The following is a 20000-nucleotide window of genomic DNA, read 5'->3' as shown; positions in this document are numbered from 1 at the left end:
CAGCTGAGGTACTTAGAGATCATTATGAATCACTCTCCACTACCAAGACTAAATAAGAAGCTAATGCTAAAGATTAGTTGTGGGATGTGAAGCAACCAATGGTATTGGTGGAAGAGGGTATGGTTTGATGGCTCTTATAGGTGCAGAGGAACTTTGGAAATGTATGAAATAGCAGGTATTGTGTAAAATTCTGAGTTATAGTGGTTTACCAATAGAAATTTGGAATAATAAATATAAACTGATCTTTTATTTGTTGAGGTATCTATCTATCTATCTATCTATGTATCTATGTATCTATGTATCTATCTATCTATCTATCTATCTATCTATCTATCTATCTATCTATCTATCTATCTATCTATCTGTCTGTCTGTCTGTCTCTCTGTCTGTCTGTCTATCTATCTATCTATCTATCTATCTATCTATCTATCTATCTCTATCTATCTATCTATCTATCTATCTATCTATCTATCTATCTATCTAATCTATCTCTGTCTGTATTTATTTGTATTTATTTATCAGGAAAATCCATTTGGAGATGGAACACCTTTGCAGTGGAGGCCTGAGGAAAAAGCCCTAGAGTTCCAGTAATATATGAAAAAGAGTTATAAAAATAGAAACATAAAATAATATATGAAACATAATCATTAAACAAGTACATAAATCTGTGCCACTCATTGATGGTAACTTGTACATTTTGATCATATTTACTTATTTATAAAAAAATTGTAGAAGAAACAGCAGAATATAAAGGTGAAACCAGTTGCTAAAGAATTCCAGCAATGTTGTAAGAATAAGTGTATTTAAGGTGGGTATAGTTAATTCCAGTATAATGAGAGTCTGCCAGTATAGGAATAACTGTTATTGGATAGATTTAGCTACAACAGATTTTATTTACACAGGTGACTCTTCTGATTAACCTAGTAGGCTAACATATTGCCAGGATTTGTAAGATGAAAGAGGGAACATAAAGGGAGGCACATGTTGGGATTAACCTAATGTGTTGCAAGAACATAGACACGAGTCCATTAGGTGGACTTTCAAGTGTGCTTTGAATGAGGAAAGGTTGTCATTGAGCCTTATGGTTTGATGGCTCTTACAGGTGCAGTAGAACTATATTCCTGAGATTTCATTGCCATTCACTTCACTTGCAGAACTTGTAGCTTTGTATATACTTAGCAAGAATTTGTATGTAGATCACAGACTTCTTATTGGTATGTATGACATAATGATGTTTTTTAGACTGCGACATTTGTTTAGTGTATAGAATAGATTGTGTGCCATAAGTAGTTCAGTGAAACTGAGCTGTTGATAGTTTCGGCCATTTGAGTTTTTGGATGGCTATACAATGATGAGACCTACAGGAAAAATTGCACAGAAATTTTGCAATTTTATTGTAGCACTACTGTAGTTTAGTAGGCACGTTAAAGTGCAGAGTAGTGAGTATGGATGAGATACAATGTAGAGCTGGACATAAGTAGGCAGAGAATGTAGTTTTTCTGATATGTCTTTTTTACTACTTATTGTATGTGTAAGTCAACTTGTAGGTTATCATTTATTTTTATTTATTCATTCATTTATTTATATATTTATTTATCCTTTGATCAGTCCCACTAGGTTAGTAGCCCCTTTTCAGGGGAGAGCCAAGGTAGTATTTTTTACTACTAGGTGAAATTTAGCCAGAGCATCGGGGAACTTCCCCCTACTCTTTTCTGTACAGGGACACATTTCAATGTGACACTTCCTGTCTTCAGGTCCAGGTGTGCAGGTGGCTCGGAGAAGCAGGAAGTTAGCTGAGCGAGTATGGAGGATGGAAAAGATAACGATAATGGATTATGTGTTTCTGGCGCTGTTATTTGAACAGCATAAGCACCAAAATTAACAGTGAAGGAATTGGATGTTAAGGAGGCATTTACAGGACATGATGGCATGACGGAGATGATCGAAAAGGCAATCAAGCCTTTCAAGGGCAGGCTAGGTGATGGAAGTAACAAACACAGATTCTGAAAATTTGTTTCAATGAAACCTGTTTGAGGCAGTGGGTTCCAGCACAAGATTGTGTTGTTACAACCCTCCGGTTGGCAGGGTTGCGGGATGATTTATTGATGGACATGGTGAATGAGAACGAACTGGAAAATGGCAAAGATGTGTTGTGGGAGAGCTGATGAAAAGGACCCAGAAGGAAGAAGTACACCAGATGGAAGGGTCACAGGTCGATAGAAAATCATATGCGGAGGTGGTTAAAGCGGGACTGGAAAAGAAGAAAGAAGAAAAAGAAGTAAGTGTAAAGACAAAGAGACTTTTTAAGTTTAGATTGAGAAGAAGGAAGACGCAGAGTTGGACAGATGTAAGGTATGGCACAAAACAATTAATACGTTGGGAATTAAACCAAATGGAGTAAGAACATTTATTCATATTACTAAAGAGACTTTTTGTGACATTTTTTTTTCAAATTGGCCAGATAATGGAAAATTTCTTAGAGGGATATGAGAAAAAGAAAAACTGTTCACCATGGAACTTGTACAGATTTAAGCCATTTTATAGGGAAACTCAGAAGAAAATTAACATTCAATTCAGGACTGAAGTTGAAAAAAAGAGACTCTAAAAAATCATTTATTAAAGTTATGTAAAGATGTATTGAATTTATCAAAGGTGTATGATAATAGAAGTTTATGGACCTGGGCTTTCGACTGCAATGTGACTTTGAAACTTGAAAATGACAGTATTGTACATATCCCAAGTATTATCATATTAATGTTGAAGGTAACAAAGGCATGATGAGATATTGGGGACAACCAAAAATGTGCTTTTTGTGTAAAAATTCATCATTTAATTAATAATTGTGTGAAAAAAGGTGTTTTATATGTGGGTAATTAGGACATGATGGAAGGAAATGTTACCCAAAATGTTATAACTGCAATAACGTGGGACACTTGTGGGAGGGGTATGAAGAAAAAGGGAATGAGGTAGAATTAGAGATGATATAGGAAGCAACCGAGCAAGGCAAAAAGGATAAAGTTATAGAAAATGAGTTAGAAACAGTAGAAATGCAAAAAGAAGATATTAGTGCTGTGGATAGAGAAGAAATTATACAAAAAGTTAAACAAAGGAAGATTTAAGTACAGAAAATATTGAGAAAGAAGAGTCAGGGTGAAGTGACAGTGATGATGTTAAACTTGAATATAGTTAAACAAAAAAAATCTACTGGTGAAAGGTTATGGGAGATGAAAAGGAAGAATACAGAAGGATTTAAACAAAAAAAGATGGGGAAAGGATGACTCTATATATATATCAGCAAATAATAGCCAAAGCAAAGTCTTCAGGGAATAATGCTCCACAAAGACAACAAATGAAAAATCTTTATTCACAAAAAGTTGAGCACTTTCGTCAGTGTAAAGTAGAGTAAAGCTGACTTCATCGGAACAAAGGCAATCATTAAACACTACTAATTTATACACATCAAACTGAAAATTGGACAGGAAATTAAAAAACAATTAGTCCAGCCCAATTAATTAAAACAATTAAAATTATTAAAACAACACAAGTGCAGACATGACAATAAAACAACAAATGTAAAATGAATCATATGCCAGGAGTTTTTGCAGACATAACAATAAAACAGCAAATGTAAAATTAATCATATGCCCAGAGTTTTAAGACGCTTGTTACAGATGTATACTCATTTAAATCTAGTGGGTCCATTGAGTTTAAACATAGCTGCCAAACAAGTTCTTTTGATTCTAGCAGCAATTCAATTGAACCACCACGAGGATTAATAGTAAGCTGGTCCAAAACTTAAACTTAAAAGAACATACGAAAATGTGTTTATGAAGTGCATTTCTAGTGTTCCTATTCCTGATATCATTTAAACGTTCATAAATACATCTATTAAAAAACATGATCAGTTTTACCAACATAATAACAGTAACAGGTGGAACGCACAGCAATATAAACAACTATTTCTCATCACTATCCTAGCCTTTATCACCAATTATCAGATCCACCTCCTTCAGATACTTAGGACTTCAACCAATCCTCACAAACAATATCAACATCTACCCAGCCTGTTTTTCTGCATAACACCGTATGTCTACAAACAAACTACATCCAACTTCAAAATAAACCAGTCACCTAATACATCTCAGAAAAAAACAGAATGCAAACTAACCTTACTAAATATGAACCTAAGAAGTATGTGCAATAAATGCCATGACATACATGCTTACCTTGCCACATACACTCCTGATATAGTCATAGCTATTAAAACCTGGTTACAAAAGAAATAAAGGATAGTAAGATCACCTCCCAGGACACAATATGCTCAGGCATGACACTCAAAACAAGCATGCAGGTGATGTAGCAATCATCTGCAAAAATCCCCTAACCGTTATCTTACTTTCACAGGAAATACCCACATTTAACAATGCCGAATTACTAGTAACACTCCTAAAAATCAACAATAGGAAAACTATATGCTTAACAGCAAATGCGATGTTGTCCTATCTCACCTTCATTCTTAACTGGTGGGTTCAGAACCGATCTTCTGTTCCATCTCTGCGTTTTTACATAGGTTCATAGGTTCATACTAGGCTATCTGCCCTAGGGCATTTATAAGCCTAGCCAGAGTGTGTTTGGCTTTCGCCACCCATTTTAAATTAATTTTGCTATACCCTTTTGCGAGATTAGTATACTGTGCCTCTGTCTAACAGTGACACAGAAGTGATACCCGGGATAAATCTACAATCTCCCATCCACTCATCAAGATTCCTCTTGAAGAGAGTCAATGAGGGACTCTGCCTAACCTGGACTGGGATTTTATTTCAGAGTGAAGGGAGCCTCTGGGTTATGCATCTGTCCCTCCAGCATGTCCTATTTATTTCAGTGCTGAGGTTCAAGTCTCTCGAGCGCGTAGCTCGATGGGATTTGGATTTTCTGAGGTGCAGCATGTCCATTAATTCCGGGTTGGACATGGCTTTATACGTCAGGCACAGATCTCCTCTGAGCAGGCAGTATGCCACTGAGTAGAGCTGGAGTTTCTTTAACCGGGCAGCATATGGCATCTGTTTGAGCCCTTTGATCCTCTTGGTGAGGTACTTTTGGGGTCTTTCCAGTTGCTGCAGGTGTCTGGTAAGGTACATCCCAAAAGGGCATTGTACTCAATTATGTGCCTGATGAGGGATGAGTAAAGAGGCACGATGACCTCCCCTGATCTAGATGTGAATCCCTTCATGATTAGGTGGGCTATATAAAATGGTTTTCTAACCACTTTGGCCACGTGGTTTTCAAATGAGAGATTGCTATCAACTTGGGTCCCCAGGTCCCTAATTACTTCTTCCGTATTTAATGGATTACCACCTATGTGGTAATTTGTGGGCACTTTGTTTTTGCCAAAGGGGATGACTATACACTTTTTGGCGTTTAGCTTGAGGCTATGGCTCTGGCACCAGTTGTCTGCTTCTATCAGACCCTTTTGTAGGATGCTTGTGTCAGCTGGAGAGTTGATTATGGCACCTAGTTTGCAGTCATCTGCGAACTTGGTCAGCCACAGTCCTTCCGTGTTGGCCTGTACCTCCGAGAAATATATACCGAACAAGAGAGGTACCAGGACTGAGCCTTGTGGGACGCCACTTGTAACTGGTTTGGAGTCTGACATGGCTCCACCAATTCTAACCATGTGGGTTCTGTCCTTGAGCCAGTTTGCAACCCATCTAGTGACATAGGGGTTTATATTTAAGCTGGTGAGCTTATCTATAATGCCCGAGTGGGGTATTGTATCGAAGGCTTTTGCGAGGTCCAGGTAGGCTGTGTGGACCACCTTCCCTCGTCAATGGCCTTGGTGACTGTTTCAAAGAAATCAACCAGGTTTAAGAGGCAGGATCTGCCCTTAACAAAGCCAAACTGGGTAGGATCCAGTGTCTGTAGGTCCCCAATATCTTTATTTATGAGGTCCATGATGATCCTTTCCATAGCTTTGCAGACCAAGCTAGTCAGGCTTATGGGGCGATAGTTTCCAGGATCCATTGAGGCACCACCTTTGTGGAGAGGGACCACTGTTGCTGTACGCCACTCTTTGGGTACATATCCTGTAGTAAGGCTGAGATTGAACAGTAGTTTTATGTTTGGGTTTAGCTCTTCTTGGAGTTCATGTAGGACGCAGCCCGGGACACCATCTGGTCCCATTAATGCTGTGTTTTTTGCTTTGGAGAGGGCGGCTCTTACCTGACCATCTGAGATGTCAGGGGGGCAGCACTCTGCTGGAATAGATATTTATATTTGCCCTTTTGGTGGGGAGGGGGGGAGAAGTTTGCGCTGAACCTGTCAGCTAGGATGTTGGCAATGTCTGTGGGTTCTGTGTATTTTTTGTCATTTTGGACTAATTCTGAGCATATCTGGGAATTCCCACCCAGGTTCCTAACATAACTAAAGAAAGCCTTGTGATTATCCTTAGTGTCCTGTGCAATTTTTATCTCGAAGCTGGCCTTAGATGATTTTATGAGTGCCCGTAGTTTTTTGCTAACACTGATCAGAGATGCCTTCCCTTTTTGGGATTTTGCTCTATCATGTAATAGCTTCCTCCTTCTATTGTATAGTTTGTTTATGGCTGGCGTCCACCAGACAGGACGCCTGCCTTTGGAGGACTGGGTCTTGGTTTTATATGGGATTGCATGATCCATCCATTCCCGAAGGTGTTCATAGAATGCGTTTATAAAGGATTCTGCGGTCTGGGCCATATTTTCCACAGGCCCGGGGGCTTTGAAGGATTCCACCTCAGTTTTGAGGAGTGTGAAATTTGCTCGAGGTCTTCTACTGGCTCGTGGCTGTATCCCTATCCCATCATGCCCTGGGAAAGCTCCCCAGATCTCGTTTGCCGCTAAACAGATCTGGTTCTTCCATTTTGGCTCTGGCTAAGTTGATAAACTTTTTCTTCTACTGTATTAATATAGTTGCTGTTTTTTGGCTGTTTTTAGTTAGCGATTAGTATTTAAGTAGTTTTTCTCTCAGTTTAAGAGAGTTCGTTCTGCTTTTTGCTTCTGGCCATCGTTTCTTTTACCTCAGGCCTGTGTTACTCCCTAACCTGGCTTAAATTTAGTGTTAAACCTTTTTTTTACACACTCTTTTAATTTAGAAAGTGTTATTAAGTAGACTGTTGTTCCAGTTGCTTATTTCTGACTAAAACAGCAGCTTGTTTTAAGGTATAAGGCTGCTGTGGCCTGTTTACGTTAGAGGGCTATCTTTCTCCCTTCCCTCTCCCATTTGAGATGGGCAGCTTTGTTTTCAGTTAGAGAAGTGCCACCCTTTCCCTTCTTTTATTGTGATTGTTTTACATTTCTTCTTGTGTTAAAAAAAAATTATATATATATCCAGCTATATATATATATATATATATATATATATATATATATATATATATATATATATATCTCTTATAATTGTTTGACAGAGTATACTGATACCTTCTTATACTTGTTGTTATTGTTATTGACTTAATGTATCCATTATGTCTGAGGAACATAAAGAAAGCAAACCCTCGGAGTTTGAAAAGTGTGTGAAATTCAACCATAAAATGTCCATCATGGATGGACACACTATTTGTGTTTATTGTCTAAGAGCTGTGCATCTGCAGGAATCCTGTTCTGTTTGCCACTCTTTTAGTTCAAGGGTGCTGCTTGAAAGAACAAGCTTATAATAAGAGGTTTATTGAAGTACTCCTTCACTGAGGCATTAGAAGAAGGTCAGGGAACTTCTAAATTGACCAAGTCTCCTTCATCCAAGTCTGACAAATCTGGAAAAAGGTCATTTCTTTCTTCTGGCCATTTAGAGCCAGCAAAAAAGTCATAGGACTTGGATACTCCGAAGGGACAGAAGAGGAAGGAAGCACCGCAATACCAGACGCGGACCATCAAAAAAATGTGGTCGCAGAGGGACTAATGTGGAACATTTCTGGGTACAAATTAACGGAAACAGAAGTTGGACTCATAAATAAAGGACTGGGCTTTATACCCACATGTAATGTAGACGTAAGTGAAGTAATTGTATCATTACGAATGTTTGCAAGGAATGTCAGTTTAAAAATGGCGTTTGGAATGAATACAATAAATAATATAGGGCCAAGAAAGAAAAGCTTGTATACACCAACCCTACCAGCAAATGTAGACATTTTTATAAAAGCAGTGGAAAATGATATATACAATGACAAAAATTTTACATTGGGCCAAAATGAATCAAATGTTACTAAGAGAGAGTTGGAAGCTTTAGATAATTTGAAAAATAATAATAAAATAGTGATTAGACCCTCAGACAAAGGTGGGCCTACAGTGATAATGGATACAGTGTATTATCATCAAACTATGTTAGAAATGCTGGGTACCGAAACATATGAACAAATAGATAGTGAGATGGCTATGAATATTATAGAAAATGTAAATAGATCCCTGACAGAGTGTTGGAGGCTTCAAGTCCTAACTAAAGAGTTGTATGAATATTTTAAGGTAGATTTTCCCATCATTCCAAGGATGCATGGCTTGCCCAAAATACACAAGCATCCCACACTTCCGAAATTCAGACCAGTGGTAGCGGGAGCTGGCTGGATAACGGAAGCAATATCTGTTTATCTGGACCAGGAATTGAAACAAGTGTTAAAAGGTTACCAGCAAGTATTAAAAGATACAGAGCATTTTTTGAAAGATTTATATGCATTTGACACAACAAGAAAAAAGGGGGATAATAACATCATTATGGTTACCCTAGACGTTGAGTCATTGTTTACTTGCATACCTAATGAAGCTGGTATATTAATATTACATAATTTATTGGTAACAGATTGTAAATATGATGAATTGAAGGCAGATTTTATATGCTATTTATTAGAGCTGGTGCTAGATAATAATATATTTTTATTTAAGGACATTGTATATAAACAAAAAAGCGGTGTGGCAATGGGAACAAGCTGTGCTAATGCATACGCAAATTTGATAATGGTTGCATGGGAAAAAGATAATTTAGTAGGACAATCTAATATAATATTTCATCGACGTTTCGTCGATGACCTCTTTTTAATTTGGAAGGGGACATCAAATGATCTAATGGAATTTTTTAATACTTTAAATAATACAAGTGCGTTTTTAAAGTTTAGTATGCAATACTCAAGAGAGACTATAAGTTTTTTAGATGTGAAGTTAACATTAAATAATAACAATAGTTTAACAACAACTATATATAGAAAAGCATGCTACTGTCCTGCTTATTTGTATCGTACCAGCATGCATAATCCAGTGATATTTAATAATATAATAAAAGGACAAACGTTGAGGTTAGCAAGGCTATGTTGTGATGATAATATACTAGCAGATGAACTAAAAAGACTGAAGAGGGATTTTATGGGGAGAGGCTACAATGCAATAGACATTGATTATATATGTAAACAAGTATGTGCCAAAAGAAGAACACAAGCTAGACCATATTTCTCTATTGAACAAGCAAATAAAGTAAGTGATAGTATTATGGATGTCAACACAAGACCAAATGTGAGTATGATATTACCTTATGGGAATAATATATATAGAGTAAAAACAGCTATCGAGAAAAACTGGAATATTTTGCTCACTGATGACAAAACTAAAGAAGTGATTGGAGAACGGCCCAGTTATGTTTATAAGAATTCTAAGAATCTGAAGCAACAACTATGTTATCGTACCAATGTACTATTAGAAATAGGGAATATAGGGTATCCAAGATACAATGGAACGAGAAAATGCAACAATTGTAATCAGTGTATATACATTGATGAATCTAGGTATTTTAGGCACCCAGACACTATGAGACTTTGGGAATTGAGGGTGAATGGTACATGTGAGTCAAGGAATTTAGTGTATGTGGCCCATTGCCGTATATGTCAATATTTTTATGTAGGGAAAACAAATCGAACACTTAGGGAAAGAATAAGAGACCACTACTACAGTATAGCTAGAAGGGAATGCTATAATGCACTGGCTAAACATATAGTAAGTGAAGGAGTATCACATACTTTTGTTTTCCAGATAATATATATACAACATATAAGTATGAGACTAGGAAATATAACAAATGACACTGAATGTGCAGAGTTAGAATGGATTTTTCGACTGGGGGCACACAGGGGGAGGGGGCTTAATGATAGTGTATCCCTAAAGCCTCTGTTGAAACAGAGACCCCTTAGATAGCTGTATTTACATATCCAGTTATCTATACATTTCTTGTTTACATAAAGTTTCATATTTGTGTTTAAATTAATATGAAGTAGTATATGTATTATCATATATATTCACCACTGCTTGTTTTAATATATTTATAAGACATTATATGCTGATGAAATGAATGATGAAAATGTATAGTTTTTAGATTATAGTATATACATAACTGTTTTAATTAATTGATAGTTGAATAATTAACTAATTAAGCGTTTTGAAATACCTATAAATTAGACATTGACGCTATATTTAATTGTTACGTCTGATGAAGCGGCTTGGACCGTGAAACCGCTTACGTGTTTTTAGTTTTTATATTGTATTAAACCTCACTATTCAGCAACGCTTTTGGCTGACATTATTGGATTTATCTGCAAACAGTGACTTGATACGTTATTTTGAAACGTTGCTTGCTGCTATTAAGGGACTGTGTTCACAATATATATATATATATATATATATATATATATATATATATATATATATATATATTGTGTATATATATATATATATATATATATATATATATACACACACACACACACACACACACATATATATATATATATATATATATATATATATATCTTATAATTGTTTGACATAGTATACTGATACCTTCTTATACTTGTTGTTATTGTTATTGACTTAATCTATCCATTATGTCTGAGGAACATAAAGAAAGCAAACCCTCAGAGTTTGAAAAGTGTGTGAAATTCAACCAAAAAATGTCCATCATGGATGGACACACTATTTGTGTTTATTGTCTAAGAGCTGTGCATCTGCAGGAATCCTGTTCTCTTTGCCACTCTTTTAGTTCAAGGGTGCTGCTTGAAAGAACAAGCTTATAATAAGAGGTTTATTGAAGTACTCCTTCACTGAGGCATTAGAAGAAGGTCAGGGAACTTCTAAATTGACCAAGTCTCCTTCATCCAAGTTTGACAAATCTGGAAAAAGGTCATTTCTTTCTTCTGGCCATTTAGAGCCAGCAAAAAAGTGGATCAAAGTTACTTCTTTGGACCCGAAGATTGTTGGGTTGCCCAAAAAATCTTCATCATTGGCTCCTTCAGCATTGGTGCCAATAGAATTTGAAATACGGAGCCAGTCCCCAGAACTGGTACTGGTCTCCCCTACTTTAAGGTCACCTATTCTACAACCAGTTAGATCTCCTGCCCCCTCCTCTCAGTCCTTCAGGAGTCTTTCTGATGAGGATGAGGATGTGGATCGGGTAGTGTGCAGACTCTTAAAGACACTGGTGCTGGCCAAACTACTATTGTCTCCAACCCAGAGAGATTTAGAGCCGACCATGACCTTCCCTTTGACATTGATTCCTTCTCTGAGCCGACCTCGGACCTCATTGCCGGAATGTCTGGAACCTACCATAGTGGAACCGTCAGCGCCAAGACCTATTCCGGGTTCTTTGGGCCTGACATCTGCTATGACATCCTCGGTTCCGTCTGAACCTGAGGCATCTAGGAACTGATGCTCTCTGGTTGGGCCCAGGGAGGGGAGTAGGATCGGACACTTGTCGGATCCAACCTTGCCTCTTGGGGCTTTGGCATGAGTAAGCTTGACTCCTACATCAGCTTCGTTGCCAACCCCCTTTGTTCAGGGAATCCCTTCTGGCTCTTTGGAGCTGGAGGTATTGTCGGGTCAGGGGAGGAGGGCATTTAGGGTTATGAGGAGAGTGCTGTCTCCACAGACAGCTCCACTCTTAGGTACTGACATTCTTCCCCCAAAAGCACCAGTGTCGGTCTCAGCACCACACCATCCACAGACACACGGAGACCCTAGACCTCAGGATACCCCATCAGGTGAACCTCTCTCTTCATAAACCTCTCCAGAACACCCTCCTGAAGAGGTCCCTCATAAGAGACTTTGTAAGAGGAAGCATTTAGACTCCAAAGAGGAGTCCATCACTTCTGATACAGACCTTGATGAGTCAGAAGGGTCCCCACGGTTAGCCTCTGAGGATGTCTCCTTCGCAGACATCCTTGAAATCCTTAAGCAGAGAGGTGGCTGGAAGCCTATTAACCCTTCTGAGGATGAATCTGTACACATGAAAGCTTTTGGGTCTCACTCTTCCGGCGCTTGGGTGTCTTCACCTTTCAACGAGCTTATGCAAGTGATTAGTCAAAAGGTGTGGGAGTCTCCAGACTCAGTGGAACCTGTTGCTCGGAGGCCAAACAAGTTTATTACTGTGCCTTCAGACAAGGAATTCCTTACTAAGGGTGTCCCAGCAGATGCTATGGTGGTGGTGGTGGCAACCACAAAAAAGGAGCTTTCAGAGACATCCTCGTCTGTTCATCCACCAAACAGGGAGTCTTGTGCAATGGACAGATATGGGAAACGCATGTTCTCTTCAGTGACATTTGCACTCTGATCACTGAATTACTTGACTCATTTTACTAGGTTGCAGTGGGATCTCTTGAAAGAGCTAGGAGATACTCTACAATGTTCAGCAGCTGCAGGGGTTTCAGACAAGGTTTCCTCTCAGCTCTCCACCTTAAACTCTGTGGTTAACTCCTCCATAAGAATTATTTCTTATGCAGCAGATGGAGCATGCACATTAGCGGGTTCAGGAATCTCCCTGAGGAGAGATTCCTGGATGTGCTTGTGTGACTTTGTGGAGCCTTTTAAATCTACCTTTGTTAATGCCCCCTTCGATGGCTCATCTCTCTTAGGGTTAAAAGTTAAAGACACACTCACCAGGTGCGAGCAAGAAGGAAAAACTCTCTCTGCCATGGGAGTCCATTTTTCACTACCTTCCAGACCTTACCCAATAGGTCAAAAGAGAGGAAAGATGTGGTTCCAAAAATCCCAGAGACCTTTCAGGACACACGTAGTGATTCTTCCCCCAGGGGCAGAGGGGGAAGTAGTAATGGAGATGCCATCCACGTGGCAGAGGAGGTCAGCAAAATCAGAGCGACAGGGATTCTTTCCATGGTAGACCTTTTCAGCGCTCCTGAAGGGAGGCCCACCTGTCCATTTCTGAAGGCAGTTGGGGGTCACTTATCTTTGTACCCAGAAGCCTGGCTAGAAATAACAAAAGATAAGTGGGTACAAAGCATAATATCCAGAGGCTACTCTATACTTTTTTCCTTCCCTGTTCCAAACTTAAAGAACATCCCGGATGCCCCACCCAGTCAAAGGGAACAGGCAACTCAAAAGTTGATAGACAAAAGAGTCATCCAAACAGTCCCCACAGACCAAATAGGATCTGGAACTTACTCAAGTTTCTTTTTAGTTCCAAAGATAACAGGACTGGAGACCCATACTGGATCTCAGCAGATTGAACAAATCACTATTGAAAACAAAGTTCCGGATGGGAACACTGCAGTCAGTTTTCCCTTTTCTGGGAAAAGAAGACTGGATGTGCTCTACAGACCTCCAGGATGTGTACTACCACATAAAAATAGACAGGCCACCCAGGAGTCATCTGCACTTCTGGCTGGGAGCCAGTCACTAAAAGTTTTAAGCTCTGCCCTTTGGTCTTACTACAGCCACCAGAGTGTTCACCAAGTGTATGGCAGTAGTCACTTGAGATGTCTAGGCTTCCGAGTGTTTCTGTATCTAGACGACTAGCTCCTAAACTCCATCACCAAGCACCTACTGATAAAAGCAAAAGACTCAACTTTACAGCTCTGCTCTCATCTAGGAAGCATGATAAATTACAAAAAATTAATGCCTTACAAGTGGTCCCTAAAACTGGAAATAGCGGAAATGATTTTCTGCAAATGGGGCCAGCCTTGCTGCGACCTTTTTTCCATGTCCATGAATGTCAAATGCACCAGCTATTCTGCCCTAATTCCCCCTCTGGGGGAATCACCAAAGGATGCACTTATACATGACTGGCCCTCAGGTCTCCTCTGTGATTTCCCTCCCTTTCCCCTGATACCCAAAGTTCTTCAGAAAGCCAGCTCATTGGGAAGCAATTAGATTCTTGTCACCCCATACTGGCCTCATCAAATCTGGTTCCCCTTCCTTTGGCCTCATCTCCAGAAGGAGCCATTGGTTCTGGACCAAGTTCCAGACCTTCTGACTCATGCATCAGGGATACTCCATCCCTCTCTTCAAACCCTCAAATCGACAAACTGGCTGCTCCACTTCCAAATATAGTCAGGCTCCCTAACATTTCCTCATCTGTCAAACATATCTTGATCTCGTCCCAAAAGGATTCAGCGAGGAGATTATACATGAGTAAATGGAAAAGACTTTCTTCTTGGGCATTAAGTAATCACATTAATCCTTTTTCCGCTCCCATAGGTTCCATTCTTGAATTTTTGACAAAGCTGTTTAAAGAAGGTGCAGCTGCAGCTACCATTCGAGTTCAGTTGGCAGCAATGTCTAATTTTCACATAAATGATTTGGGCCCAAGTCTGATGTCTCACAGGCTATGCAAAGCTTTTCTAAAGGGTGCTTTTTTATTAAAACCACCCATTAAGACACCTTTACTACCATGAGACCTAAACTTTGTTCTATCCTGTTTGATTCTCCCACCCCTTGAACCTGCATCATCCTGTGATCTAATGTTCTTGACATGGAAGACAATTTTCTTGATTGCCGTCATTTCTGCCAGAAGAGTTTCAGAGCTGCAAGCTTTATCAATACAACCCCCCTACATGCTTTTCTACAAAGACAGATTCTTCCTTTGAACAAATTCATCCTTCCTACCAAAAGTATGCTCAGAGTCTAATTTAAATCAGTCCATAGAACTACCATTTTTTTTTCTAACTATGGCAACAATGCAGAATATGCGGTACATCAGCTGGATGTGCATAGACAATTATACTTCTACTTACACAGGACAAAGGACTCCAGAATATCTGACCAATTATTTGTTTCCTTTTTAGAATCTAAAAAAGGTACTCCTGTGTCTAAGGTCACACTTACAGATTGTATTACCTTTACATACAAATCTCACAACAAAGATCTACCCTTTAAAGTTAAAGGTCATTCTACAAGAGCCATAGCAGCCTCATCTGCCTTTTGGACTAGGCTACCAATTGACACTGTTTGTGCTGTTGCAACATGAGCAAAGCCTCATATCTTTATCACTCATTACAAAGTGGATTTGACCTCCAGGAACAGAGCCTCTTTTGGGTCTATTGTTCTGGAGAATATTCTCCCATGAGCTAGGGACGCTGTCCCACCAGTTAAGAATGAAGGTGAGATAGGACAACATCACATAAAGAACTTATGTACTCACCATAACGTTCCATGTGTTGTCCATCTTGCCTTCATTCTTACATTCCACCCTCCTTCCCCCAGCCTTTGGCTCCTGGAGGACAGAGTGGTCAGGTTTGGAAAAATATGTTCTCCGACCTTCTTCTTTGCTGTTAAGTTTGAATAATTTTTTACTATTACATATTGTTTATCAGCAAACAAGATCTGGGGAGCTTTCCTAGGGCATGATGGGATAGGGATACAGCTACGAGCCAGTGGAAGACCTTGAGCTTGTAAAAACGTCTGATTCAGAACCAAGGATCATTCCCGAACTCACCAGTTAAGAATGAAGGTGAGATGGACAACACACATGGAATGTTATGGTGAGTACATAACTTCTTTTTTATCTGCCACCAGAGAATAAGGTTGATGCTGCTGAAAGCATCCTGTATTGGATATCCCAACAAATTAACCATGAAACTATAATATTTGGAGTCTTAAATATAGACAGGCAACTCATAAATTCTACTACCCCCACTGAATCCATGAACTTGTACAACTTCAGACAATTAATAACCACACCTACTAAAATCAATAAAACATTAGGGAGACATTCAACATTAGACTGGATTCTTACAAACAAGCCAGACAAACTGACAAAAGTAGGCTGCCTCTCAAGATAGTATAAGTGACTACGGGTTTACTTTTAAATCCTGTATAACCATTAGACCAAACAACACAAGATCAAGACGATAAACTCGAAAGTTGTAGTGCCTGAAAGTTTAAAAGCTCGACTGTCTAAATATCTAAACTTAATGTAATGCTTAAATGGCAAGTCTTTAAGTAGTTTGCTATCACTTTAAGGGTTTGCATATAGGGCAAAAAAAAAAAAAAAAAATATGGAGGACGTTATGTTACAATCTCTTGAGTTCTTTCCAGACATCTATAATGGTATAACTTCTGTAAAAGAAAAACAAGTGTTGATTAGTGAAGGGTAGATTTATGGTTTGCAATGGAGCATAAAACAGCTAGAATATTAGTGTTGGAAGTATAATCATTCAGGGAAAAGTAAAGGGAGTGTTGTTACTTCATCTCTAGGACATGTTAAATAGTTAAAAGAATCATGTGTGATAGCAATCTGTATACTTTTAAATACGTAACATTTAAGTTTTATACTATTAGATTGAAAATTTGTTTTCATGTTTAAGATACTAGGCTTTGCATTAGTGTACTAACTCGCAGGATTCGTAGTAACAAGTCTTGTCTAAACCTCGCCCATCATTCACCAATTGCCAAAAGTAAATTAATATTCATGTCAATGGCAGCATGAATATTCATTATCTCTTTTGACTTTACCCTTTTTCTTAATTAGTGCAATCTTGGAGTTGGTATATTCCGTTTGGGGGGAGGGGTACAGCGTCCCCACATGGGTGGTGCAGGAGGCAAATATTATGCATCTTTTTCATATCACATCACATTTGTTTCACATGTCAGTCAGCGAGGATACGCACACTTCTGACAGAACATCTTGGGAGGTACTATACTGATAAAAAGCCATGTACGCATTCAAAATGTTGATTTGTTTGTTTAAATATGCTGTGTACTGGAAAACTAAACTAATTGTGCTTTAAAATTGAAATGTATTCAGTTTTTGTGAGATATTTATTCGTGTAGGGCAGGAAGGTAATGTTCATTGTACGTTTTTCGATATTTTCATAGGCAAGCTTTTAAACTTTCAGGCATTACAACTTTCAAGTTTATCGTCTCGATCTTGTGTCGTTTGTTCTAATGCTAATACGGGATTTAAAAATAGACTCATGACCACATACCAACATAGGCTATTAGAACTCACCATAACCTAGATAAACATATCATCTGTAATCAAATACAAAATACAACCAATTTCAGCAAAGATATTTTCAGTGAAACACTAAAAAATATAACTGAAATGTATTTAGAATAATGCCACTAGCTATAGAACACTTTAATAATGTATTCTTACAAACTTTAAGTAATCTAGTACGAGTGCGTAATAAAAGAGTAAAGTCCTACCCTGCATCATGGTTGACAAAGGAGACAAAAAAATCATGATAAAGGGGATAAAGCCTGGGCAATTTAGACATCTTAGAAACCTTGCAAAACTCCATGTCAAACAGGATAAGCAAACATTCTATACCAGCCTTCAAGATAAACATATAAACAACCTAAAACTTTTTTGGTTATCACTAAATAAATTATTCCACCCTGGCAAGACCACTAGTCCCGCTCCAAAAACAGACGATACAACAGACTCTATCCCCACATAGTTTAATTCCTACTTTATACAATTAATATTATCTTTCTTAGACACTAACATATCTGCATCCCCCTCCTTCTACCCCTGTCCAATCAAAACCACCCACAACTCTTCAATTTTAGTCCAGTACCTACCTCACTTGTAAGGAAGTTTCTCCTTAAACTAAAAACTACTTCTGTAGCTGTAGACCAACTTTGATCAGATTCCTAAAAATGGTTGCAGAAGTCATTGTCTTCCCGACCCTGAGTCCATATTAATTAATAGGTCCGTAGCAGAAATATACATCCCATCACTGTGGAAAAAATCCTACATCATACCACTGCACAACGGTGGCACATCTATTGAGTTTAATAACTACAGGCCAATAGCAATTCTCTACCCCCTTCTCTCCAAAGTATTAGAGAAATGCATCCATATACAGCTAATGTAATACCTATCCTCAAATAACCTGCTCTCAAAAACTCAACATGGCTTTAGGCCCCAGTACAGCACCACTACTGCACTGCTACGTCTTACCAATATAATAATCCAACATAGAAACAATTGCCTGCTTGTGTCCACCGTGGTCTTAGACTTGGCAAAGGCATTTGATGCTTTCTCGCACCAGCAGCTGCTTGTTCGACTATCCTCAATAGGACTTTCACAATACTCCTTGTTGTGGTTCCTTAGTTACAAATCTGGAAGGCAACAAGCCATTAAATGGCAACAAACCTATTCATCCTTTTAACCAGTTACTACAGGTGTCCCTCAGGGCTCTAACCTGGGTCATATACTTTTTAATATATTTATTAATGACCTCCACACCTCCACTTACCATGGTAGTTTAGTTCAGTATGCAGATGATTCAACATTAATATGTGTCCTCAACAATAAATAAGCTCCAAAACATTACTCAAATATCTTTCTCCTTTGTAGAAACCTGTCTCAAAGAATCAAACCTCTTACTCAACCCAAGAAAAGTAAGTTAATGCTTTTTGCCTCAAAAAGTTTCCAAAATCAAAAGCAATCTTTTACCATAAAGTCAGCAAGTAATACTGTCATTGAAACTGTAACTCACAGTAAACTTCTAGCCATTACAATAGATGACAGTCTCAAATATGACCACCATATAATGCACACCATTAAATCTATACACCAGAAACTAGACTTCATTTATAGGATCAATGGATTCCTTACAGATACTACAAGGAAAAACTGTAGCCACCACCTTCTTACTGCCACCTCTCTTATACGCCTCTCCTATCCTAATAAACATAAACAATACTCAAAAAAAAAAGAAACTTACTTCCTGCTACAATAAAATAGCTGAATTTACCAGTCTCCCTCATGGACCGGAGTTCTGCTGTGGCGTCCCCTAACCGGGAAAAGCCAAAAGACACAACAACAACAACCAGTCTCTCTCACAGAACCCACCATTGCCTTAGTTTAAAGCAATTAAGCTGGCTTGAACTGCATACGTGTCTAACATATTCACAACTGACTACAAACTCATTCATCATCCAGACAAATGCCCTGCACTACAAAACGTATTACTACCCTACTGTACAGCAAGGGATCTCTGTTTTAGTAACAAATTCTTATTACTTACAAATATGTCAAATAATGTTCCAGGAGCCTTACTCTGCTCCCAGTGTGTTGCTAAACTCTGGAATAGTATCCCTATGCAAATAAAACTCTCCGACAAACTCAGTAGTTTTAAACCAGTGCTTAAACAACATCTTAACCAATCCTGATCCTGCACATGCTTATCAATACTATCAAAATCCTCGCGTTAAACATAATATTCTCAACCTCTTGCTGAAATGACAAAACCCTTTTTATACATAACTGCTGCCTATACAATCCATTAAGATGAACATGTGCTTTCTCTTTAGTAACTTCCACCCCTGTAAAATCTTAGAATGTATATGCATAAATGTAACTACTGTATGTGTATAAATGTAAATAGAAATGTAACTATTCTGTGTCTGACTGGAACTTAGTATAATACAATGTAAGCAAATGGAGTTTTTCTACCTGGGCCTCTACTGAAAATGGGTATTACCCAGTTGGGCTTTCACAGTAAACAAAGCCAAACAAATAAATAAATAAATAAAACTTCTAAAACACTACTGCCACATTCTAATGAATAAGTAAAAAGCTTACTTTCCAGCAGTAGCATACTTAGAGTGGGGTGATGGGAGCAGCTACCTCATGCACAAAGTGTTAGGTAGCACGATGAGCCGATCCCAATCATTCTTTAGTGCATGCTAGCATTTAAATGTCGGTATTACATTTGTGGTCTAAACTGAAAGGCAGAAGCACTCATTGCATGG

The sequence above is a fragment of the Protopterus annectens genome, chromosome 8.part0 (genome assembly GCF_019279795.1).
Source record: "Protopterus annectens isolate FY-2018-M chromosome 8.part0, PAN1.0, whole genome shotgun sequence".
Lineage (NCBI taxonomy): Eukaryota > Metazoa > Chordata > Ceratodontiformes > Protopteridae > Protopterus > Protopterus annectens.
This window is presented reverse-complemented; position numbering follows the sequence as displayed.